General features: G+C 45.1%; 1 protein-coding gene across 2 annotated transcripts in view; it reads right to left on the minus strand.

The window, feature by feature from the left end:
* Window positions 1–755: 755 nt before the first annotated feature.
* LOC147608869 (putative pentatricopeptide repeat-containing protein At3g01580) overlaps window positions 756–26,042 on the minus strand; it is a 34,862-nt gene continuing 9,575 nt past the window's right edge. Inside the window, exons 2-4 of one of the 2 annotated variants that reach the window (XM_086788744.1) lie at window positions 1,629–1,701; window positions 1,285–1,471; window positions 756–1,173 (exon numbers count right to left, since the gene is read on the minus strand). The gene's annotated coding sequence lies outside the window, so the exon portion shown is untranslated. The remainder of the gene's footprint in view (window positions 1,174–1,284; window positions 1,472–1,628; window positions 1,702–26,042) is intronic. The other variant, XM_086788745.1, reaches the window with a different exon arrangement.

Below are 26,042 nucleotides of genomic sequence, written 5' to 3' on the forward strand. Positions count from 1 at the left end.
AAGACCATGATGGCCAGAAAAGGCCATTGGTGGCCTTTCCAAGGAAAGGCCTCCCCATCTACTCCATCACTCTTCAAACCCAAAAATAATATTACAAAAGTCATTACCTTGTGTTGGTTTTATGCTCAAACAACTTTTGGGCACCTTTTGGTCTCTGATTCAGCCCCCTTAATTTGCATTTGATGAACCTGCTAAGCATAGTCGTCAAAGCTTGGCGTTGGTAAGGTCCCCACCCACTCCGTTTGTTTTTGCCCAACAGGAGCTGTTGCCAACCCGTAATCCGCATCCCCACTTGCACACCAACCCTTTCCAAAGCCATTGACAGCAATTTTAGACAGCGTTGGTTCACAAGTTAGGAAGGTAAGCTTACCTAAGCAGCATCAACAAAGAGATCATGAGAATGATCGTCCTGATTCCCAGAACCAGAGCCTGCTGCTGGGCTCCTATCATGGTCATCTCAGTGTGTTGATCGCCTCTAGGGTTGCCTGACATCGCTGTCTACAGTGTAACCTTCAAAAAAAATAAATGTAATTCAAGAATTTCGTAATGGAAAGATGCAAAGACAGGGCATGTTTCAAACATTTACAAGGCTTTGAGGACCAGGTTAACTAGCCTAATTGTGAAGTGATCTGAGAAGAAACAAAAGCCATGCTTTAATGCCACATTGGGGTCAGGTTTTATTCGATTGACATAAACCCAAATCCACAGCACAAAAAGCTTTAAGCGACCACATCTGGAAGATTTGATAAACAATCTTACCAGATAGTTATTTCATTTAATACAAGTGCCTTCTACTTCGGCAAGTACAATACAATAGTTAAACCAGACTACACCTCCACCTCCATGTGTCCACTCAACCTTGATACATTTGAAAGCATAAAATTGCTTTTCCAAACCTAAGGTGGTTATCTGTTAGCATGCTCTTCTACTACACCATCATGTTTCCTTTTCCAATGTTTCCAATTGTTTGACTCTAGCAGGGCATAGCCTGTTACAGATTACAAAAACCCATGATATCATGAGCAAAACCTCAATCCCTCATGCTTAGCTCAATTTGGGGCCCCACCACTACAGGTAGATGGAATTCTCCAAACATTCACATGCCTTCATAGGATTTGGTCTCTTGCACCTCACCCTCTCCTCAGGATTGCGCTCTTCACCTCGTCCATGAGACTGCAAATAATGCAACAGAGAAGCACTGCAGAATTATTACATAGCTCCTGAAAAAGGTGAGATGTAGAAATGCAAAAACAAGCTGCACATAAGCATAAAAATGAGAGCAACCTTTATAAAAGGAAGGAAAGCCATGTGAATGCTCGGCTCATGGCTTGCAATAAACGAATGAAGAGCCCATGCAGTTACACTCATGGTGATAATGGTTCTTCTCCAGCATTGTTTTCATCTGTTTCCAGCCATAAAACACCCTTGACTAGGAAGCTTGAAGAACATAGACCCCAAACTTCAAAGTAATCTGCAAAAAGGGAAAAACCTCTAAAGGCCGGGCAGAAATTTTGTTCTTATCATAGCTAATCATATGCTTCTGGCTGGGTTTGCTGGGAAGCACAAGAGCTTGCTAAATGAAAAAACCAGAACCATCAACTTAATATACATAATGGATAAACAAGTACCAGAAAAGGGTGTTACGCTGCTTGGTCAACAACTCTTCCAGAGGCATACGCCCGTGCACTGCTCTGAACAGTCCTGCAACCCAGTATCAACATAATGTTTGCAAATTTGGGCTTCTACCATAAGTCAGTAAACCTAACGTTCACTAAAACAAGAAACCAAACGATAAACCCTAAAGCCTGACTAAGAAAATCAAAGTTGCATACCAGAGATTACCAAACAAGAATATGTGAGGGCAACAGAGACCTTAAGGACCAAATATATGAAAGATCAGAGTAAAACACACAGTATGCAATGGTGATGTGAATATAAAGGATGAAGTCCAGTACAGGAGCTCTATGTGAGGACTCCGAATAAGCAGAAAGAGCTGCTGTCCCATAAAACGCAGTTAACAGAGCTGGAGTGACCCTGATGAAAGCGCTGATATAAGCCTGATGCAAACGCTGAAGACAACCTGATGTAGACGATGAAGTCAGCCTGATGTAGTCAATGTAAACGATGCTGTGAGCCTGACGTAGGCGATGAAGTCCAGCAACAGTAGGCGATGCAGGAGAACCTGTTGTAGGCGGTGAAAACGTTGTGGAGAGGCTAATGTAGGTGGCCAGATCAGCAGCAGTTAACGCTGCGCATGAACTAGCTGTAGGCGGCTGATGTAGGCGGCCAGAACTGATGTGAGCCATCTGTGTGTTGACCAGCATGGAGACGGCGAGGCACTCTGAGATGTGCAGTCCATGAGGTATCCAACCTGCGATGAAACGCAGAAAGGGAAAAATGCACAGCGCCAAGACCACGTAAGTTGATGGATTGTGAAAGCAAGAGGGGAGCCTCATATTTATATGATGTTTTTGGTCGGCCAGCATGGGAGTCGGCCCTTTTTGGGCTGGGTAAATACCTAATTTAGTTATATTTTCACACCCCCCCTCTCAGACCAAAAAGGGATCATGAGAGAAGATGAGGAGAAAAAGATTTGGTTGTCGAAGATGAGGATTTCTGTGATTGACCGGAGTATAGGCATCTGGGATTGAGAAGTACTGGATGAATGCCACAATGCAAGAGGTTTTCACATGCATGAATGCCCATTTTTGGGTTTTCATTCATACATGTGCTCCAACACACAAAACAGAATGCTATGCATAGGGAATGCAGGATGGAAAAATATGCAATGCAGTGGGTTTTCACAAGAGCCGTGCCCTCATGGGGTTTTCACAGACTCATGCGCCTGATACAAAAATGATAAAAACTGAAGAGAGAGGCAGATCCCCCTCTCAATGAGCGGAGGGTGATGGTGGTGGACCAATGCCAATCCGATTGCGAAGACGCTCAAGAATGGGACGGTTGACGGACTTCGTAAGGATGTCTGCTTGGTTGTTTGCCGTGGAAATGTACTGGAGTCGGATGGTACCAAGCTCAACCTGTTCCCTGTTAAAGTGAAAATGGACACCCACATGCTTGGTACGGTTAGAAAAAATAGGGTTGCCAGCAAGGGCAATCGCACTCTGACTGTCGACGAAGATAGTATAGGCGGTGTCGGTGGGAACGTGCATGTCGGAAAGAAGTTGACGAAGATACATAACCTCAGTGGTGGCATCATAGAGAGCCTGGTATTCAGCCTCTGCTGAAGAACCTGCAACGGTGTCCTGCTTTTTGCTAGACCAAGAGAAAGGGGCAGATCCGAGGGAGAACAAATAACCACCATGAGAACGTCGGGAATCAAGATCACCAGTCCAGTCGGAGTTCGTGTAACCATGCAAGGTGATCCCGCGAGTGTAGTGAAGTCCATACAAATAGGTACCTGCTAGATAGCGAACAACCCTCATCGCTAAACTCCAATGTGGCTCCTTGGGAGCATTGAAATACTGACTTAAAATGGATGTGCAATAGGAGATATCAGGACGAGAATTTGTGAGCCAAATAAGTTTCCCAACCACTTGGCGGTAGGCTCGCTCTTCATGTGGAGGTGAGTCCACTTCCTTTGACAGTTTAACGGTGGGATCCAATGGAGTGGCCACGGGGATAGCACCATCAGGAAAATAGGAAGTAATGAGTTGGAGATAGTATTTCTGTTGAGACACGAAAATACCATCAGGATGTTGGATCATCTCCATGCCAAGGAAATATGAGAGAAGACCTAGATCAGTCATCTCAAAAGTTTGTCTGAGCTGTGCCATGATATCAATCATTTTGGCTTTGATGAAAACCGGAAATAATTAGGTCATCGACATATTTGTCCAAGGTACCATCAGCTTTAAATTTGGTGCAGAAGATCCATTTGGTTCCAATGACCTACCTTCTTATGGCGAGGGCGATCCACAAGGGACCACGTGCCATTACGGTCAATGCATTCGAGTTCAAGTTCCATGGCCTGTTTCCAGGATGGTATTTTAATAGCATCTTTCCACGATGTTGACTCATCATGTGCCACATAGTCTGCGAAAAAAACAGAGGCAAATGAGGCACGAGGGGCGAGTCTGGTGGATCGACGAGCATCGTCCAAAAAGATATCAAAGGGAAGTACACCAGAGTCACGCATGGTTTGTTGATACCAGCAAGGTAAAGGGTCCCTGGGTGGTTGTTGAGAGGAGGAAGCCTCCTCAAGAGACAAAGTTGTAGGTAACTGATGGGGTTCATTTAGCACAGTCTGAGATTCTTAGTCAGTGGATATGGGCAGCGGAAGGCGAAGTAAGTCTCGCTCATCAAAAACAATGTGTCTCGACGAACAAAAACTTTGTTTGATCGTGGATCAAAAACTTTGTAAGCCTTTGATTCAGAAGAGTAACCCACAAAAATGAGCAACTCACTCCTTGGCTTAAGCTTGCCCCTTGTATCATTCGGAGTGTGAGTATATGCTCGACATCCAAAGACACGGAAATGGGAAACAGTTGGCTTTCCACCAAAGAAAGCCTCAAATGGGGTCCTGTGGGGAACAGCAACCGTGGGGCAGCAATTCAGAAGATACACCGCAGTGTTGACCGATTCTGACCAGAGGCGTTCAGGAAACTCAGCTGCAAAAAGCATGGAGCGTGCCATATCCATGACTGTTCAGTTCTTGCGCTCGACCACTCCATTTTGTGAGGGAGAGTTGGTGGAGGTGAGTTGGCGTTGAATGCCATGATCTTGCAAGAACTGAGAAAATTGATGCGAGATAAATTCACCCCATTGTCACTACGAGCAGTCCCAATTGAGACGCCCATTTGATTGGTGACTAATCAAAGCCATGTGAAAGAGTATTAGAAAGCGTCAGATTTATGCTTTAGGAAATATACCCACATGTATCTTGAATAATCATCAACAATCAGCATGTAGTAAAGAGATCCATTCAAGGAAGGGGTTGGGGATTGGCCACTCAAGTCGAAATGAATCAACCAGAGGATTCCCGAAGCCCGATGAGTAGCGTGTTGTGGAAATGGGAAGCGATGCTGTTTACCCAGTTGATAGGGCTGACAGACATCCTTTGTCAGTTTGAGGTTGGGTATGCCTTCAACTAACTTGTCTCGAGGTAGCTCACAGAGAGTAGAATAGGGTAGATGACCATAGCGAAAGTGCCATAGTCGTTCAATGTCGGAGGAGCTTGGGTCACAAAGGCCCGAACCCGATGAAACTCTGAGTCAACAGAAGATGGCTCAGTTAGAAAAGTGGACATTCGGTACAAACCATCCTTCTGAGCTTGTCCCTTGGCAACAACAAGACCAGTAGTTTCATCAATTACCTCAACAACTCGTTTGTTGAAGTAAACACCACGATCGAGTTGGGTAAGCTGGGAGACAGAAAGAAGGTTGAGACCTAAATTAGGGACAAGATAGACATTGTCCAAGTTTGGGCCAGTGTTGGTGTCAAATAAGACAGTGCCAATGGATTTTATGGGCATCATTGAGTTGTTGCCACATCGAACTTCTCCCTTAACGGGACGCTGAGAAATGAAAATGTCAGCATTACGTGCCATATGGTGAGTAGCGCCACTGTTAACTACCCAAGTGACAGGATGACCACAAGGAAGAGTTGGATGGGCCTCAATAATGGGCACAGAGGGATTATCAAGTAACTAACAAATCTCAATGAGGGCAGAGGCCTTGCCCTGCGGATGACCTTGTTTAGGCCTTCGTTTCTTCCTTTTTGTGGAGTGGTGGCTGGAATCAATCTTAAGTGTGACCTGAGCAATATTGGCCGAGGGGCCATGATGAGGTGTGAGGGAAGACCAGTCAGACATCTCTTCAGGAGTGGTGAAAGAAACTGACTGGGAAGGTGAGACGTGAGCAACCTGACTATTAGCTCACCACTGGGAGGAACGTGGTCAAGTAGAACCATTTCCTTGTTGTTGGGTCCTTGGAGGCGAGCTTGGTAAAGTAGGTGCAGGATTGCTACCCCCTCTGGATCGCCAATTTGGGGCATTGCTACCACCTTGGTTGTTTTGGCAGGTGGAGGTAGTGCGGTTGGAGTTGTTACCTCTATTTTCCTTGTTTTTAAAAACACACTCATCATCAACATGGCCACGTATTTGGCAAGAAGTGCAAAATCTATTCTTTTTGGGAATATTTTGCTAGAAGGGAATGGGTGTGGAGGTAGGATTTTTGGAATCAGTGTGGTTGCCACAGCAGATTTACCTTGATTTCCTAAGTTACTATTCCCTTTCCCTTGCTGTCCTTTTTGAGTGTAAGGTTCCTCCCTTCCAAGATGAGAGAAACACTTAAGATAGTCCGCTAAGTCTTATCTTGGGAAAGGAGGAACCTTACAATTGGTATCAGAGCCGATCTTAGCTCCTAGGAATTGTCATTTAAGGATTGTTTTGCAATGAATGTTTTACCTAACATAATGCTAATTAGTAAAAACATCCTACTAAAACAAATAAGTTGAATTGATAATTGAATGATTGTAGGAGGAGGAAGATGCCTACTCCAAGTTTCTAGTTTTCCAATGCATCTTCGAGACTGCTAGTCACTCCTCGAATTTCGAGTTCCGCGACACCATGGTGCAGATATTAGAGAAGATATCCCTCCCTCATTTCTCTCATATTCAAAGAGGATGGGATAGAGATTTTTGGAGTCGTGGGCCGAGATACTTCTTCATCCGAGCAGATCAGATTGGGAACCTCACCACCGACCTTAAGCGGATTCGTTGGATTGAAAAGCTGAAGATGATCCGCTTATTTTGGTTCGTCGGTGCCCCCAGGGCCGACACCTCGGTGACTATAGATGGGGTTCGCATACCTCAAGATCGTTGGGTGTATGACAAAGTGATGCAGGTCTTACCTGCTGATAGAGTAGCGGTGTTGGGATCCACCCCAATCCAGAGTTTACCACCCTTACCATTAGTTTTTAGAGTCTTAGAAACTACAGCGGAACCCCCATATTTCACCCATGTGGACCGCTCTACCCTTATGTCATAGTCAAGCCTAGGAATTCCCCTTGATGTCAAATAAGACTAATTATATTAGTCTCAGATCTTTGTAATAAAACTTGTCCTTGTAAATATTTGAAAATAAAACAATTTCAATGTTTTACTCTCCAAAAATTAAGCGTTGTGCAAATATGAATCTTGTAATCTTAAAATTGTTTTTACAATGATAGCCAGGACGACCACCCTCCACTTCCCAATGCGCTTTACACCGATACCCAAGAGAAGAAGCTCCTACTCAAGTAAATGCAACCTCCCTCCTTTAAAGGAGAAGGTTCAAAGGTTGAGAAGGATGCTGAAGTCTGGATTGAGGCGATGGACGATTATTTCTCTGCTGCCGGTACTGGAGTAGCAAATCAGTCTATGCTCGCACGGTTTCGCCTCATTGGAGATGCTAAACTCTGGTGGAAACAGTGGTGCCGTGACAAGGAAGTCACCGAGCATTCTCAAACGTGGGAAGACATCAAGCAGGCAATGAAGGAAAGATATCTTCCTCCATCCCATGAACCCATAAAGATGAATGAGTTTTTTAGTCTTAGACAGTGCAGCTTAACTCTGGAAGACTACTATTCCAAATTTATTACCCTTCGGAAGTATGCCCCAGCTATGCCTACTTCCCAGCAAGTGGCTCGTTTCTGCCAAGGGCTAAATGAACCCCTAGATTCCCGCCTTGAAGTAATGAGGCCAAGCACATTACAGGATGCTCTCATACGAGCAAAGCCCCTTGTGAAAGAAATGAAGGCTAATAAACCGAAGAATCAAAAGAGATCTTACCCTGAGCAAACCTTAGAGATCAACCCTACAAGAAACCTCAACAAAATTTTCCCTACTACAACAGAGGGCGACAAGGAAACTCTTTTGCCCCCCGCTCGTATGCTGCTTCTTCCAGAGAAGGCCCTCTATGTTTTGAGTGCAATGAGCCAGGACACTTTAGAGCCAACTGTCCCAAGATGGCAACATTATTTCCCCAAGGTAATAGAGGAAATCAAGGCCGTGGAACCCCTATCCACCAAGGTGCAAGAGGCAATGGCCGTGGCAGAGGCCGCAGAGGAGCAGTTGCTAGATCTGCCTGTGTTATAAGTGAAGAATCGACCTTGGAAACGGCTGAAGAAGAGCGCGCCACCGTCCATGCGGCGGTAGAACACCAAGGTCCGAATAAACAATTTGGTGTAATCCAAACCCCCACCACTCATCACGGTAAGCCATTTCAGCTTTTGATTGATTGTGGCAGTACCCATTCATTCCTTTCTCCTAGGTGCTTGCAAAAATTAAACTTGAGTCAAAAAACAGCTAGAAGAATGATTGTGGAGTTAGCCAGTGGGAAAGAAGTTGTATCTCGCCACTCTATAGGAAACCTTGATTTTGAGCTGGGTAATGAGCAAACTCATGGTCACTTTAGAGTCTTGCCACTAGGAATTTATGATGGAATCCTTGGGATGGATTGGTTAATTGCAAACAAAGCTAGCATTCATTGTAACCAGGAGAGTATCACTTTTGAAAATAAGCATGGCCAAGTAATATCTGTTCAGGGGATCACAGGGAAACCTAAATCTAGGGTAGTCAAGGCAAAACATCTTCTCAAGGAGACACGTAAGGGTCAGCAAGTTTTCTTAGTCAAACTCAACAAAGTCATTGAACCTAGTATGGAGACAGAACCCTCTTGGCTCCAAGAATTCTCTGACATCTTCCCTGACGAGCTTACAGGGTTACCGCCTCCTCGAGAAGTCGACCATGAAATCGAGGTGATCCCTGGAGCTCAACCCGTCTCAAAAACTCCCTATAAAATGTCCCTTCCTGAAGCCATTGAACTTAAGGAGCAACTTTCCCAACTCATTGAACAAGGATTTGTACGCCCCAGTAGCTCTCCTTGGGGAGCACCTGTTCTTTTCCAAAAAAAAAGAAGGACGGGACTCTCCGCCTCTGCATAGATTATCGAGGGCTAAATCAAGTCACTGTCAAGAATAAGTATCCTATCCCTCGCATCGACGAACTTCTTGATAGGCTTCATGGAGCCAAAGTCTTCTCAAAAATAGATTTGAGGTCTAGATACTATCAGATCAAAGTCAAGGAAGCAAATATACCCAAAACAGCCTTCAATACCCGTTATGGCCACTATGAGTTTACTGTAATGTCATTCGGATTAACCAATGCTCCTGCAACCTTCAACCGCCTAATGCAAGATATATTCCGCCCGTACTTGGATGAGTTTGTGCTTGTTTTCTTTGATGACATCTTAATCTACTCCAAATCAATGGAAGAGCATGAGGAGCATGTGCGTAGAGTTTTGCAATTGCTGCGCAGACACAAACTCTATGCCAAAAAGAGCAAATGTACCTTCTTTACTCATCAAATTGAGTATCTTGGATTCATCGTCTCCAAGGATGGCATCTCAGTAGACCCCGCCAAGGTCAAGGATATTCTAGAATGGCCACCCCCTAAATCAGTTCGTGAAGTTCGTGGGTTCTTGGGAATCACGGGTTGGTATAGGATTTTTATCAAAGATTATGCCTTGGTAGCTGCACCCTTGACAGATCTTCTTAAGAAGGATTGCAAAATAGTGTGGTTGCCAATCCATCAAAACAGCTTTGATCAACTGAAAGTCATTATTACTTCTGCCCTTGTCTTAAAGCTTCCTGATTTCTCCAAGGAATTTGAAGTGGTTACCGATGCTAGTAGTCTAGCACTTGGTGGTGTCTTAGGCCAAGAAGGAAGACCAGTCGCTTATACTTCCCGCAAGCTGAAGCAATATGAAGCAAACTATGCCACCCATGATTTGGAGCTCTTAGCAGTTGTTCATTGCCTCAAATTATGGAGACATTATCTCTTGGGAGACAAATTCCAGCTTGTAACTGACCACAAAAGTCTAAAGTGGATCTTCACCCAGCCTAACCTCAACATGCGGCAAAGGAGATGGATTGAAATTCTACAAGAATATGATTTCGACATCAAATTCCGCCCTGGGAAAGATAATGTGGTAGCAGATGCACTTAGCCGCAAATCTTTCTTGAATGTAGTTTCAATGCCAAATAATCCCATACTGGTCAAGGTGGAAGAAGTCTCATCTCATGATCCAGATTATCAGAGGATGAAAAAAATAGTAGAAGAAGGGGGACATTCAGAGAAAGAGAAGAATCTAATCAAGGGATACTCCACTCATGAAGGAAGCCTCTACTTCAATCACAGGCTATGTATCCCTAAGGATCCTGCTTTAAAGAAACTAATCCTCCATGAAGCTCATGATAGCCCTGCTGCAGGACACCCAGGTTATGCAAAAACATAGATATTCCCCAAATGAAGTGGAAGTGCATTAGTATGGATTTTGTCACAAGTCTCCCCACTGTTCAAGGAGGATATGACTCCATTCTAGTAGTGGTGGACTTACTTACCAAAGTAGCTCACCTTATACCAGCAAAGAAGACCTTCAATGTTGGGGTAAAGGCGTTATGCCCACCCTTATAGTGTGTACAAGCCCATAAGTTATAGTGCATAGTATACTTAGTACTTTTAATGTACTAAGTGCACTATGTATACTAGTGCAATATACATGTGTGATAGGGGAGTCAGACACTCATGCCTCATGAGTTGACTTATCCCCACAACTCTCTCTCTCTCCCTTGCTTCTCTGTGTATGTCTCCCACACATGAACTCTTAACCTATTCCTGTTTCTCCAACACAACTGGTATCAGAGCCTTCAACCGGAGCCACGGTCATTCTGCTGGTCGTACCCTGAGCAAGTTGTACCCTGTGACTGCTATCAGCTGGCTGTCACCCTCATTAGTCTACAGCGCAGCCTGTGTGTAAAGTGGAGAAGCGACTACCCAGGCAGGCAGCGCAGCAGGTAGCCTACGCTGCCCAACAGGCAGCCAATCAGGCGCATACCCAGGCGGGTGCCCGTCAACAGCAGGCGCTACATATTTTGGACTCCGTGCAATCATTAGCAGGCGAAGCTGGAGGCGAGCTCGTAAGCGGGGTAGTGGTCCACGTAAAAGCCAGGCGTGTTAAACGCTAAGCGTCACTGAAGCGAGAGCAGCGCCTGGCCATTAGCGAAGGGTGCCCGTCGACTTCAGGTGTGTTAAACGCTAAGCGTCACTGAAGCGTGAGAAGCGAGCGCTAGGCAAAGGCGTTGGCGTGAAGCGAAGGCTACTAGGCGAGCGAAAAGGGTTGGGCGAAGGCGTTTGCGAACTCACGCGGGCTACAGCCGGGTTGTGTGGCGCTAGGCGAAGCTAGGCAAACGGGCGTTGGAACACACACAGGCGTGTCAGTGCAGCCAGGCGCCTCCTGTAAGGCCACGCTCAGCAGTCAGCCACCGCTTGATGCAGTCAGCCAGCGCTCAGCCACGTAGCGCTCAGCGCATATAGCCAGCAAAGAGGCGACTCAACAGCCACGTGTCCTCTACAGCAGCAGCAGCTAATTATCCACACGAATCAGCAGTCAACATCAGAATTGCCCCTCAAATCAGAATTGCCTCTCAAATCAGAATTGCCCCTCAAATTCAGCCCAAATTAGAGGTATTTTGCTTCAATTTCGGGAATTTTTATGTCCATTATTTGCAATTGAGCAGGTACAGGTGCCAAATTGCTCAAATTTTGAGCAAAATTAGCAAAATTGGGTGACATTGGTCACACCCCAGGTCAATTGGCAGGAAATCGGTGACATTGGTCACATTTGCAGTCAATTGACAGGACATTGGGCATTATAATTTGGGGCTTTTGATGTAATTGTGCCATTGGGCACTCATACATGCCGTATGATGTGAGCAATCTCACATTCGGGGTCAAATTGCAGGAAATTGGAGTGCAACTCAAGGGGCTTTCATGCCAATTGGGTTGATTTGCATGCAGGCACTGGCAATTCATGCTTTGGGCAATGTGTTGATGCCTTACAAGCACTCAATGTGCCTGTAAAACAAGGGGCTTTTGTGTATTTGATGTATATGTGGCCAGGGGGAAGCATCGTGAACACTCTGGATGCCTTCATGTGCGTCAATGTACCATGTATGATCAGAAATTGATCTTAAATCAAGGGGCTTTTCAAGTTCGTATGTTTATTGAGCTTGGCAAAGCAGCAGGCAAGACATTTATGCCTTGAATCCTCAAAAATCAGCTTGCAGTCAAGGGGCTTTTGCCCAATTTCTGTTCGGGACTGTTGTATGCAGTGTACAGGACTGTAAAAGTCTGATTTTCACTCATTTGGACAGCCAGGAGAGCATTTATTGCTCTTGTACCTGCTGGTACAGATTTGGCACAGCTTTGTGCAAGTTTTGGCATGGCTGTACACTGTTTTGAGTGACCAAAAGGTTCAATTTCAGCTGCTGTACTTGCCGGTACAGGTTTGGTATATCACAGGTGAGCACTTGGTACTGCTGTACAGTACTTTGGAAGGGCAACAAAGCACATTTAAGGTGCTGTCCAAAATCTGCAGCAACGAGATTTTGGTGATTTCATCACATAAAGTGGGAGAAAAGTTGCATTTGTGCTTCCGCACAGTGGGAGATAAAGCTTGGGAGAAAAACTGTGAGCACTTTGTGTGCTTTTGGTGCAGTGTTTGCACATTTTGCAGGGAGTCAGGCATTGACAGGTTGCATATTGCTATGGCAACCACAGGTGAGAGCTCTTCATTGCTTCACATCAAGAAGCTTGAAGGCTCGCATAATTATGATATTTGGCAAACCCAGTGCTACAATGTGTTGCTCCAGAAAAAGTAGTACAAGCCTATCAAAGAAAGGGGTGTAATGCCTGCTTCTCTTACTGCTGAAGAATGGGAAGATATGGATGAGCTGGCAAGATCTACTATCATGTTGTCTGTGTCAGATTCATTACTTTTCAGCATTCGTGAAGAGAAGACAGCTTGGGGAATGTGGCAGAGATTGCAGGACTTGTATGCCCAACAAAGTGCCTCAAGCAAAGTGTATTGGTTGAAGAAACTCATAGGTCTTCAGATGAAGGAAGGGGCGTCTATGACAGCCCATCTAAATGAGTTTAATGGTATTGTCAGCCAGGTCATTAATGTAAGGTTCCTCCCTCTAAAAATGGGAGAAACACTTAAGATAGTCCGCTAAGTCTTATCTTGGGAAAAATTTCCTATTCATCGACACCTTGACCCTGTAGAGATTCAAGGATACGATTCATAGGTATGACCTAGCTCTATCCCGCAGGGGGAGCGTGATTTTCTAAACATCAAATCACCCATAGGACAATTGATCAAAAATTGGGCAACTACTAGACTTGATTTCTAGAGACAACGCTTTTTTCCTCATCTTATGCAAGGCACAGCCGCTGACCTAGTCTTCTAGAATAGAGTTGTCCAAGAACCTAACTATCTAACGTAGGGCTTTCACTTAATTTGTTGGAAAGCTACCCGACTAATCGGGTCCACCCATCCGTAGGATGGTGCCGTCAGGGCATTCCATCCTCCCACTTTCCACCCTACTCACGCATCAATTTGTTTTCTAATTAATACTACCACATTGTTTGACATAAATAAACATATTCCTTAATTAAGGCCCTTCTTCACAAGGTTCGTTAAAACAGCCTTCTTACACAATACAATCATACCAAAGACAAAATGCAATTATATAAAAAGTTTATACATGAATCCATTTCCATACAAGCCAATCCGGCTCTCTTATTCTTATTCTGCCGATGATCTAGAATTCGGCCTTCCAGCCTCTATATGCTGGGCAAAACCCTACGGGACCATACACCTCATCGTCGGCTGCTGGCGAGGACTCAAGCCGGCCTGTCGCCCTCTCACGCTCCATCGCTCGATCCTCCCGCCCCTCAAAGGGATGTCTGCACACTAGGGTGGGCTTATTTACCGCACTAGCCTGGGCCCTCAGAACTAGGCAGCCTCATAATCTCTCGCCTCAATCGGCGATCCTTATTCTCCCAAAGGTATGAGGGATACCTTGGGCCATTCCCGGGCTTTGCTAATGACGCCGCCCGGCTACACAAGCACGGAACGAAGTTAGCGTTGAAGCCAAAAGAAATCTTAAATTCCAAAGATAACAACTTCAATGCAATTTTCTAAGTATAGCATTCACAATTCATGAAGATAGCAATTTCAACGCAATTTATCGAAAACAACATCACATAATTCGTAATTTCATATAATTTTTATGTCCTCGTTTTAAAAGAAAAAGACACCATTCATTAATACTAATTTAAGGAAAAATCTCTTCTTTTGAAAATCAACCAAGCTAACCTGGCCACCGTTTCCTTGAGGGACTTGAAAAGGGAGGACTGGAGCCGCATTGGGCGCATCTCCCTCCATCTCGTTGTTACGTGCGCCTCTTGAGGCAATATTTTGCCGTCTCCGGGATGAGGCCATCTTAGGCGTCGCCTTGTAGAGCTCGCTGCTGCGATCGAAACGCTTCAGTCGGATCTGAATTCCGAGCTCATTTGCTCACCGTATGAGCAAAAGAATATGGCGCACGAACCCTCGCTTGAGCCAAAAATCCCTTACTAAAGTCTACGCAAATGGGGGGGGGGGGGGGATTGTGAGATGTCCTTAAGGCCAAAGGCAAAAACGTGGAGAGGGCTGGGAGGGGTTGCTGCAAGCCTCTCTGTAAGTCTATTCACACGGGGGGGGGGAAGAGTTAAGGACACTGGCCTCTAGCAAGAGGGGGATGGAGGAAAATTGGCTTATCTGAAAAGAGCCAAATGAGGGGGTGTGAGAGGGGTGGCTGCAAGGGCGGCTATACTTGCAGCAAGTACGCTACACAGGGACGAACAGCGGTACGGACGGCGGTACAACAGGGCATACGCTACACAGAAGTGCGTGTCGACTGAGAAGCACCCCGAGGGTTTATATAGCTGAGGGGTGAGGGTACGGGCGCTGCGCAAAGCAGGGACGAAAGGACGGTGTACCTTCAAAGACTATGGATCAGTGGCCTGCATGGGTCTACGGGAAAGGTACGGTGTTGGTTGTCTGGGAAAGGAGTGGTACGCATGTACCTTATCCGGTCTGGGTGTCCACCTAAGGGTGCGCGTGGACCATACAGTGGACGGTCGTCCTTTGGTTCTTGGGCGGCCATTGTGCGGGCGCCCTAGTAAGTGTGTACGGACCAAATTTTGGGACGGGGTACCCAAATTTGGGACGCCCGCCTCGATTTGTGAGCCGGACCGCCCCGGGGGGCGAAAAATTTTTTTGTCCGGGAGGTTCTCCTGGTCGCAGGGGTTCAGACCGTTCGTCAATCGGACGTGCGGTCGTGCATTTATTAAGGTTTAAAGGTCGCCATTTTTTAACTAAAATGATTGAAATTAGCGTATAGGCTTGATCCGGTGTCCGTTTTGGATGCTATAAAATCCTATATTAGGGTAAAATCGCGCGCATATTCCAAATTTGGGCTCAGAATTTGAAGATTCTAAGTAGAAATGACTCAAATAATAAAATCATTGATATTCATACCATAAAAACTCATAATTACATGGACATTTCTTTATTAGTGAAGATGGATACGTTACATCCCTCCCCCCTTAAAGAAATCGAGATGTCCTCATCTCGTCATGAATTGGGGATAATCCTTTAAGAGTTTAGCTTCATCTTCCCAAGTTGCATCCTCTTCAGGGTAATCTTTCCACTGAACTAGATGTTCTACAAGAGTTCTATTTCAGAGTTGCCTTTCCCTAGAATCTATGATGCTACTGGGCTGTAATTCAAGGACTCCTTGAGTAGGGATTACAACTTGTTCATCATCAAGAATATGATCGAGACTGGGGACATATGGCTTTAACAAACTTACATGAAATACATTATGGACTTTGATATGGGCTGGAAGTTGGAGTTTATAGGCACTTTTACCTAGACACTTGATAACTGTATAAGGACCACAATACCTAGGGTTGAGCTTCTTATATTTCCCAAGTGATAGAGAACTTCGTTTGGATCGCACCCGTAGAAGAACTTTGTCTCCTTCCTTGAAGATCCTTTCAGACCTCTTGTTGTCAGCATAATGCTTTTGTCGATCTTGGGCAGCTTTAATATCCTTTTGGATAGCCTTGGTTTGTTCCTCCATCTCTTCGAGCATTTTCCTGGATGCCTCAACTCTTATGGTTGGATCAGAGAAATTTAAAGGAGACAGGCATTCTTGCCCATAGAGCGCCTTGAATGGCGACATTCCTATGCTTTGATGATAAGATGCATTGTAGGCAAATTCTACCAGAGGAAGGTATTGAATCCACCTTCTGGGTTCCCGTCCACAGTATGCTCTGAGAATGTCTTCAATTACTTGATTGACTCTCTCAGTTTGGCCATCGGTCTCTGGATGATAAGCTGTGCTAAAGCAAAGTTGAGTCCCCAGAGCTTGAAATAAAGACTGCCAGAATTTTGAGGTGAAGTCAAAATCCCGATCACTTACTATCCTTTTTGGGAGACCATGAAGTTTGAGGACTTCCTTGATGAATATTCGAGTAACATCAGAAGCTTTGAAGGTCTTTTTTGCTGGTATAAGGTGAGCTACTTTGGTAAGTAAGTCCACTACTACTAGAATGGAGTCATATCCTCCTTGAACAGTGGGGAGACTTGTGACAAAATCCATACTAATGCATTCCCACTTCATTTGGGGAATATCTAAGGGTTGAAGCTTTCCAGGCATCTTGACCCTTTCAGCCTTGATCCTTTGGCATGAGAGACATTGTTTCAGGTACCGAAGCACATCATTTTTCAAGCCTGCCCAATGAAAGCTCCTTCTTACCGCATTTAATGTTTTTGCATAACCTGGGTGTCCTGCAGCAGGGCTATCATGAGCTTCATGGAGGATTAGTTTCTTTAAAGCAGGGTCCTTAGGGATACATAGCCTGTGATTGAAGTAGAGGCTTCCTTCATGAGTGGAGTATCCCTTGATTAGATTCTTCTCTTTCTCTGAATGTCCCCCTTCTTCTACTAACTTTATCATCCTCTGATAATCTGGGTCATGAGATGAGACTTCTTCCACCTTGACCAGAATGGGATTATTTGGCATTGAAATTGCATTCAAGAAAGATTTGCGGCTAAGTGCATCAGCTACCACATTATCTTTCCCAGGGCGGAATTTGATGTCGAAATCATATTCTTGTAGAATTTCAATCCATCTCCTTTGCCGCATGTTGAGGTTAGGCTGGGTGAAGATCCACTTTAGACTTTTGTGGTCAGTTACAAGCTGGAATTTGCCTCCCAAGAGATAATGTCTCCATAATTTGAGGCAATGAACAACTGCTAAGAGTTCCAAATCATGGGTGGCATAGTTTGCCTCATATTGCTTCAGCTTGCGGGAAGTATAAGCGACTGGTCTTCCTTCTTGGCCTAAGACACCACCAAGTGCTAGATTACTAGCATCGGTAACCACTTCAAATTCCTTGGAGAAATCAGGAAGCTTTAAGACTGGGGCAGAAGTAATAATGACTTTCAGCTGATCAAAGCTGTTTTGATGGATTGGCAGCCACACTATTTTGCAATCCTTCTTAAGAAGATCTGTCAAGGGTGCAGCTACCAAGGCATAATCTTTGATAAAAATCCTATACCAACCCATGATTCCCAAGAATCCACGAACTTCACGAACTGATTTAGGGGGTGGCCATTCTAGAATATCCTTGACCTTGGCTGGGTCTACTGAGATGCCATCTTTGGAGACGATGAATCGAAGATACTTAATTTGATGAGTAAAGAAGGTACATTTGCTCTTCTTTGCATAGAGTTTGTGTCTGCGCAGCAATTGCAGAACTCTACGTACATGCTCCTCATGCTCTTCCATTGATTTGGAGTAGATTAAGATGTCATCAAATTCATCCAGGTAAGGACGGAATATATCTTGCATTAGGCGGTTGAAGATTGCAGGAGCATTGGTTAACCCGAATGACATTACAGTAAACTCATAGTGGCCATAACGGGTATTGAAGGCTGTTTTGGGTATATCTGCTTCCTTGACTTTGATCTGATATTAACCAGACCTCAAATCTATTTTTGAGAAGACTTTGGCCCCATGAAGCCTGTCAAGAAGTTCATCGATGCGAGGGATAGGATACTTATTCTTGACAGTGACTTGATTTAGCCCTCAATAATCTATGCAGAGGCAGAGAGTCCCGTCCTTCTTTTTTTGGAAAAGAACAGGTGCTCCCCACCACGGAGAGCTACTGGGGCGTACAAATCCTTGTTCAATGAGTTGGGAAAGTTGCTCCTTAAGTTCAATGGCTTCAGGAAGGGACATTTTATAGGGAGTTTTTGAGACGGGTTGGGCTCCAGGGATCACCTCGATTTCATGGTCCACTTCTCGAGGAGGCGGGCTCGTCAGGGAAGATGTCAGAGAATTCTTGGAGCCAAGAGGGTTCTGTCTCCATACTAGGTTCAATGACTTTGTTGAGTTTGACTAAGAAAACTTGCTGACCCTTACGTGTCCCCTTGAGAAGATGTTTTGCCTTGACTACCCTAGACTTAGGTTTTCCTGTGATTCCCTGAACAGATATTACTTGTCCATGCTCATTTTCAAAAGTGATACTCCCCTGGTTACAATGAATGCTAGCTTTGTTTGCAATTAACCAATCCATCCCAAGGATTCCATCATAAATTCCTAGTCGCAAGACTCTAAAGTGACCATGAGTTTGCTCATTACCCAGCTCAAAATCAAGGTTTCCTATAGAGTGGCGAGATACTACTTCTTTCCCACTGGCTAACTCTACAATCATTTTTCTACCTGATTTTTGACTCAAGTTTAATTTTTGCAAGCACCTAGGAGAAAGGAATGAATGGGTACTGCCACAATCAATCAAAAGCTGAAATGGCTTACCGTGATGAGTGGCGGGGGCTTGGATTACACCAAATTGTTTATTCGGACCTTGGTGTTCTACTGCCGCATGGACGGTGGCGCGCTCTTCTTCAGCCGATTCCAAGGTTGGTTCTTCACTTGTAACACAGGCAGTTCTAGCAACTGTTCCTCCGCGGCCTCTGCCACGACCACTGCCTCTTGCACCTTGGTGGGTAGGGGTCCCACGGCCTTGATTTCCTCTGTTACCTTGGGGGAATGATGTTGCCATCTTGGGACAGTTGGCTCTAAAGTGTCCCGACTCATTGCACTCAAAACACAGAGGGCCTTCTCTGGAAGAAGCAGCATACGAGCGGGGGGCAAAAGAGTTGCCTTGTCGCCCTCTGTTGTAGTAGGGAAAATTCTGTTGAGGTTTCTTGTAGGGTTGATCTCTAAGGTTTGCCTCAGGGTAAGATCTCTTTTGATTCTTCGGTTTGTTAGCCTTCATTTCTTTCACAAGGGGCTTAGCTCGTATGAGAGCATCCTGTAATGTGCTTGGCCTCATTGCTTCAAGGCGGGAATCTAGGGGTTTATTTAGCCCTTGGCAGAAACGAGCCACTTGCTGGGAAGTAGTCATAGCTGGGGCATACTTCCGAAGGGTAATGAATTTGGAATAGTAGTCCTCAAGAGTTAAGCTGCACTGTCTAAGACTAAAGAACTCATTCATCTTTATGGATTCATGGGATGGAGGAAGATATCTTTCCTTCACTGCCTGCTTGATGTCTTCCCACGTTTGAGAATGCTCGGTGACTTCCTTGTCACGGCACCACTGTTTCCACCAAAGTTTAGCATCTCCAGTGAGGCGAAACCGTGCGAGCATAGACTGATTTGCTACTCCAGTACCGGCAGCAGAGAAATAATCGTCCATCGCCTCAATCCAGACTTCAGCATCCTTCTCAACCTTTGAACCTTCTCCTTTAAAGGAGGGAGGTTGCATTTGCTTGAGCAGGAGCTTCTTCTCCTGGGTATCGGTATAAAGCGCATTGGGAAGTGGAGGGTGGTCATCCTGGCCATCATCGTAAAAACAATTTTTAAGATTACAAGATTCATATTTGCACAACGCTTAATTTTTGGAGAGTAAAACCATTGAAATTATTTTATTTCCAAATATTTACAAGGACAAGTTTTATTACAAAGATCTGAGACTAATATAATTAGTCTTATTTGACATCAAGGGAAATTCCTAGGTTTCACTGTGACATAAGGGTAGAGCGGTCCACATATGTGAAATATGGGGGTTCCGCTGTAGTTTCTAAGACTCTAAAAACTGATGGTAAGGGTGGTAAACTCTGGATTGGGGTAGGTCCCAACACTGCTACTCTATCAGCAGGTAAGACCTGCATCACTTTGTCATACACCCAACGATCCTGAGGTATGCGAACCCCATCTATAGTCACCGAGGTGTCGGCCCTGGGGATACCGACGAACCAAAATAAGCGGATCATCTTCAGCTTCTCAATCCAACAAATCCGCTTAAGGTCGGTAGTAAGGTTCCCAATCTGATCTGCTCGGATGATGAAGTATCTCGGCCCACGACTCCAGAAATCTCTACCCCATCCTCTCTGAATACGAGAGAAATGAGGGAGGGATATCTTCTCTAATATCTGCACCATGGTGTCGCGAAACTCGAAATTCGAGGAGTGACTAGCAGTCTCGAAGATGCATTGGAAAACTAGAAATTTGGAGTAGGCATCTTCCTCTTCCTACAATCATTCAAACATCAATTTAACTTATTTGTTTAAGTAGGATATCTTTTCTAATTAGCATTACGTTAGGTAAAACATTTATTACAAAACAGTCCTTAAACTGCAATTCCTAGGAGCCAAACTTGCTCTGATACCAATTGTAAGGTTCCTCCCTCTAAAAATGGAAGAAACACTTAAGATAGTCCGCTAAGTCTTATCTTGGGAAAAATTTCCTATTCATCGACACCTTGACCCTGTAGAGATTCAAGGATACGATTCATAGGTATGACCTAGCTCTATCCCGCAGGGGGAGCGTGATTTTCTAAACATCAAATCACCCATAGGGCAATTGATCAAAAATTGGGCAACTACTAGACTTGATTTCTAGGGACAACGCTTTTTTCCTCATCTTATGCAAGGCACAGCCGCTGACCTAGTCTTCTAGAATAGAGTTGCCCAAGAACCTAACTATCTAACGTAGGGCTTTCACTTAATTTGTTGGAAAGCTACCCGACTAATCGGGTCCACCCATCCGTAGGATGGTGCCGTCAGGGCATTCCATCCTCCCACTTTCCACCCTACTCACGCATCAATTTGTTTTCTAATTAATACTACCACATTGTTTGACATAAATAAACATATTCCTTAATTAAGGCCCTTCTTCACAAGGTTCGTTAAAACAGCCTTCTTACACAATACAATCATACCAAAGACAAGATGCAATTATATAAAAAGTTTATACATGAATCCATTTCCATACAAGCCAATCCGGCTCTCTTATTCTTATTCTGCCTATGATCTAGAATTCGGCCTTCCAGCCTCTATATGCTGGGCAAAACCCTACGGGACCATACACCTCATCGTCGGCTGCTGGCGAGGACTCAAGCCGGCCTGTCGCCCTCTCAGGCTCCATCGCTCGATCCTCCCGCCCCTCAGAGGGATGTCTGCACACTAGGGTGGGCTTATTCACCGCACTAGCCTGGGCCCTCAGAACTAGGCAGCCTCATAATCTCTTGCCTCAATCGGCGATCCTTATTCTCCCAAAGGTATGAGGGATACCTTGGGCCATTCCCGGGCTTTGCTAATGACGCCACCCGGCTACACAAGCACGGAACGGAGTTAGCGTTGAAGCCAAAAGAAATCTTAAATTCCAAAGATAACAACTTCAATGCAATTTTCTAAGTATAGCATTCACAATTCATGAAGATAGCAATTTCAACGCAATTTATCGAAAACAACATCACATAATTCAAAATTTCATATAATTTTTATGTCCTCGTTTTAAAAGAAAAAGACACCATTCATTAATACTAATTTAAGGAAAAATCTCTTCTTTTGAAAATTAACCAAGCTAACCTGGCCACCGTTTCCTTGAGGGACTTGAAAAGGGAGGACTGGAGCCGCATTGGGCGCATCTCCCTCCATCTCGTTGTTACGTGCGCCTCTTGAGGCAATATTTTGCCGTCTCCGGGATGAGGCCATCTTAGGCGTTGCCTTGTAGAGCTCGCTGCTGCGATCGAAACGCTTCAGTCGGATCTGAATTCCGAGCTCGTTTGCTCACCGTATGAGCAAAATAATATGGCGCACGAACCCTCGCTTGAGCCAAAAATCCCTTACTAAAGTCTACGCAGATGGGGGAGGGGGGGGGGGGGGGGGGGGATTGTGAGATGTCCTTAAGGCCAAAGGCAAAAACGTGGAGAGGACTGGGAGGGGTTGCTGCAAGCCTCTCTGTAAGTCTATTCACACGGGGGGGGGGGGGGGGGAGAAGAGTTAAGGACACTGGCCTCTAGCAAGAGGGGGATGGAGGAAAATTGGCTTATCTGAAAAGAGCCAAATGAGGGGGTGTGAGAGGGGTGGCTGCAAGGGCGGCTGTACTTGCAGCAAGTACGCTACACAGGGACGAACAGCGGTACGAACGGCGGTACAACAGGGCATACGCTACACAGAAGTGCGTGTCGACTGAGGAGCACCCCGGGGGTTTATATAGCTGAGGGGTGAGGGTACGGGCGCTGCGCAAAGCAGGGACGAAAGGACGGTGTACCTTCAAAGGCTATGGATCAGTGGCCTGCATGGGTCTACGGGAAAGGTACGGTGTTGGTTGTCTGGGAAAGGAGTGGTACGCATGTACCTTATCCGGTCTGGGTGTCCACCTAAGGGTGCGCGTGGACCATACAGTGGGCGGTCGTCCTTTGGTTCTTGGGCGGCCATTGTGCGGGCGTCCTAGTAAGTGTGTACGGACCAAATTTTGGGACGGGGTACCCAAATTTGGGGCGCCCGCCTCGATTTGCGTACCGGACCGCCCTGGGGGGGCAAAAAAATTTTTTGTCCGAGAGGTTCTCCTGGTCGCAGGGGTTCAGACCGTTCGTCAATCGGACGTGCGGTCGTGCATTTATTAAGGTTTAAAGGTCACCGTTTTTTAACTAAAATGATTGAAATTAGCGTATAGGCTTGATCCGGTGTCCGTTTTGGATGCTGTAAAATCCTATATTAGGGTAAAATCGCGCGCAGATTCCAAATTTGGGCTCAGAATTTGAAGATTCTAAGTAGAAATGACTCAAATAATAAAATCATTGATATTTATACCATAAAAACTCATAATTACATGGACATTTCTTTATTAGTGAAGATGGGTACGTTACAATTAATCAAAAGTTGGCAATGGACGATGAGTTCAAAGCCACTTTTCTGTTATGCACTTTGCCAGAGAGTTGGGACACATTCAGGACAGCCACTAGCAATTCGCATGCTATGCTGTCATATGCAGATGTTGAGGGTGCTCTTCTTCAAGAAGAGATGAACAGGAAAAACAACTCTGTTGGAAAGTCCAATGCAATGAATGCACGTGGGAGATCCCAGCAAAGGGAAAAAAGCCAAGAAAGGGGAAGGAGCAAGTCTCGCTCCAAAAAGGATTTGGAATGCCATTATTGTGGCAAGAAGGGACATATTAAAAAGCAATGCTACAAATGGAAAAATGATCAAAAGGAAAAGGGAAAAGGCAAAGACAAAGAGAAAGATGAAGCCAAAGATGTAAAGCCAAAGGGCAAAAGTGGAGTCAAGATTGAAGAAATCAATGTGTCACATGCAGGTGGCAGTGAGGATGAGGTCCTATTTACTTCTTCACTTGATGCCCATTCACTTCTTACAGGTGGTCATGGTATGCACTCATGGATCATTGATTCAGGTGCCTCCTTTCATGTCACAGGTTGCAGAGACTTGTTTGTCAGGTATACTGCTGGCAATGAAGGAGTGGTTTATTTGGGTGATAACCATGCATGCAAGATTCTTGGCAGAGGTGATGTGAGGCTTGTGTTTTCAGATGGCTCACAGCTTATGCTCCATGATGTCAGGCATGTGCCTGAGATCAAGAAGAACCTGCTTTCTACTGGACAGCTTGATGATGCTGATTATGTTACCACATTTGGTAGTGGAAAGTGGAAAATTAGTAAGGGCTCACTGGTTGTTGCCAGAGGCTCTAAGGTGGACACTCTTTACTTCATGCATGCAGGTGTTTGTCACCATGCTAATGTAAATGCAACCAAGCTGCCGGAAATCTCTATGTGGCATAGCCGGTTGGGACACATGAGTGTCAAAGGAATGGAGCAATTGTCTCGTTTGGGTTACTTGCCTTCTCTAAAGTTTTCAAGTTTTCAGTTTTGTGAGCATTGTATATATGGTAGGCAACTACAGTGCCCCCACAAGAAAGCTCTTGGACAGAAAGATGCTCAGTTAGAGCTTGTGCATACAGATGTATGTGAGATGCCTCAGCTTTCTTTGGGAGGGGCAAAATACTGTGTGTCTTTTATTGATGATGCCACACGCAAGGTGTGGGTTTATCCTCTTCGCTTGAAGAGTGATACATTCTCAGTGTTTCAGAAGTTTGTTGCTCATGTTGAGAATCAAACTGGCAAAACACTGAAGGCTTTGCGTTCCGACAATGGTGGAGAGTATATGTCCAAACAGTTTCAGGACTTTTGTGATGCTAAAGGCATCAAGAGGGAGCTCTCTACTCCTTATGATCCTCCACAAAACGGGACAGCAGAGAGGATGAACAGGACCATTCAGGAGAAGGTCCGTTCTATGTTGTCACATGCTGCGTTACCTCATGGTTTTTGGGCTGAAGCTGTTATGACAGCCGTTCACCTTATAAACAGGTCACCTAACACGAGGCTTGGTGGGAAAGTGCCAGAAGAAGTATGGACAGGGAAGCCTCCGTCATACAAGCACTTGAGAGTGTTTGGTTGCGTTGCGTACGTGCACATACGCAGGGAAATGCGCACCAAACTTGATCCTAAGTCTCACAAATGCATATTCCTAGGATATGGTGACAGAGGTGAAATGGGGTATAGACTTTGGGATCCCATGAATAGAAAGATCATACGCAGCAATGATGTCATTTTTGATGAAACATGCATGTATAAGGAGCCTGCAAGGCAACGGGAGCCTGGCAGAGTCATCTTTGATGATGATGGACATCATGGACAACAACAAAGGGCTGTAAATCAGCCATTACAGCAGGAAAACCAGCCCTTAAATGGTGCTGAAAATGGTCCAAATGGACAGCCAGAGATGGCAGAAGATATCCCTATGGATATACCACAGTTGGAGGAGATACCGGGCATGATTTTTCAGCCTTATGGCATGGAACAGGAGCCACCAATGGGTGATATGCAGGCTGGACAGCAACCTGCAAATGATGGTCATTGGGTACGGAGGTCCACAAGACCCTCCAGAGCCCCTGACAGGTTTGTTCCAGGGGTTGACTACTTGATGCTTACTGACTGTGGGGAGCCCTCATGTTATAAGGAGGCTTTACAGAGGGCAGACAAAGCTCTATGGGAGCGTGCCATGAAGTCAGAGATGGATTCTCTGCATAAAAATGGAACATGGAAGTTGGTGCCTTTGCCTGCAGGCAAGAAGGTTTTGCCATGCAAGTGGGTTTACAGGCTCAAAGTTGCACCAGATGCAAAGCCAAGATACAAAGCCAGGTTAGTGGCTAAGGACTTCAAGCAGGAATATGGTGTGGACTTTGAGATCTTCTCTCCAGTGGTCAAAATGACCACACTTAGAGCTGTGTTAGCTTTGGTTGAGCATGATGATCTGGACTTGATTCAGATGGATGTGAAGACTGCTTTTCTTCACGGTGATCTCCATGAGGAGATATATATGCAGCAGCCAGAGGGTTATGCAGTGAGTGGAAAGGAGAAGCTTGTATGCAAGCTGAAAAAGAGTCTTTATGGGCTCAAACAGGCACCAAGAGAATGGTATCATAAATTTGATACATTCATGAAATCTCAGAAATTCAGGAGAAGTGACATAGATCACTGCTTGTACACCAAGAAAGCTTTGGATGGCAGTCTATTGATCCTCATCTTGTATGTTGATGATATGTTGATTGCCGGGAAATCTCGTAAGGAGATGGATACCTTGAAGCAGAGGCTGCATCAAACCTTTGATATGAAGGATTTGGGTGATGCAAATCACATCTTGGGTATGCGGATACTTCGGGACAGAAATCAGCATGTGTTGTATTTGTCTCAGAAGGAATACATTGGCAAAGTCTTGCAGAGGT

The sequence above is a fragment of the Cibotium barometz genome, chromosome 52 (assembly GCF_041138505.1).
Source record: "Cibotium barometz isolate CiBa-2024 chromosome 52, ASM4113850v1, whole genome shotgun sequence".
NCBI lineage: Eukaryota > Viridiplantae > Streptophyta > Polypodiopsida > Cyatheales > Cibotiaceae > Cibotium > Cibotium barometz.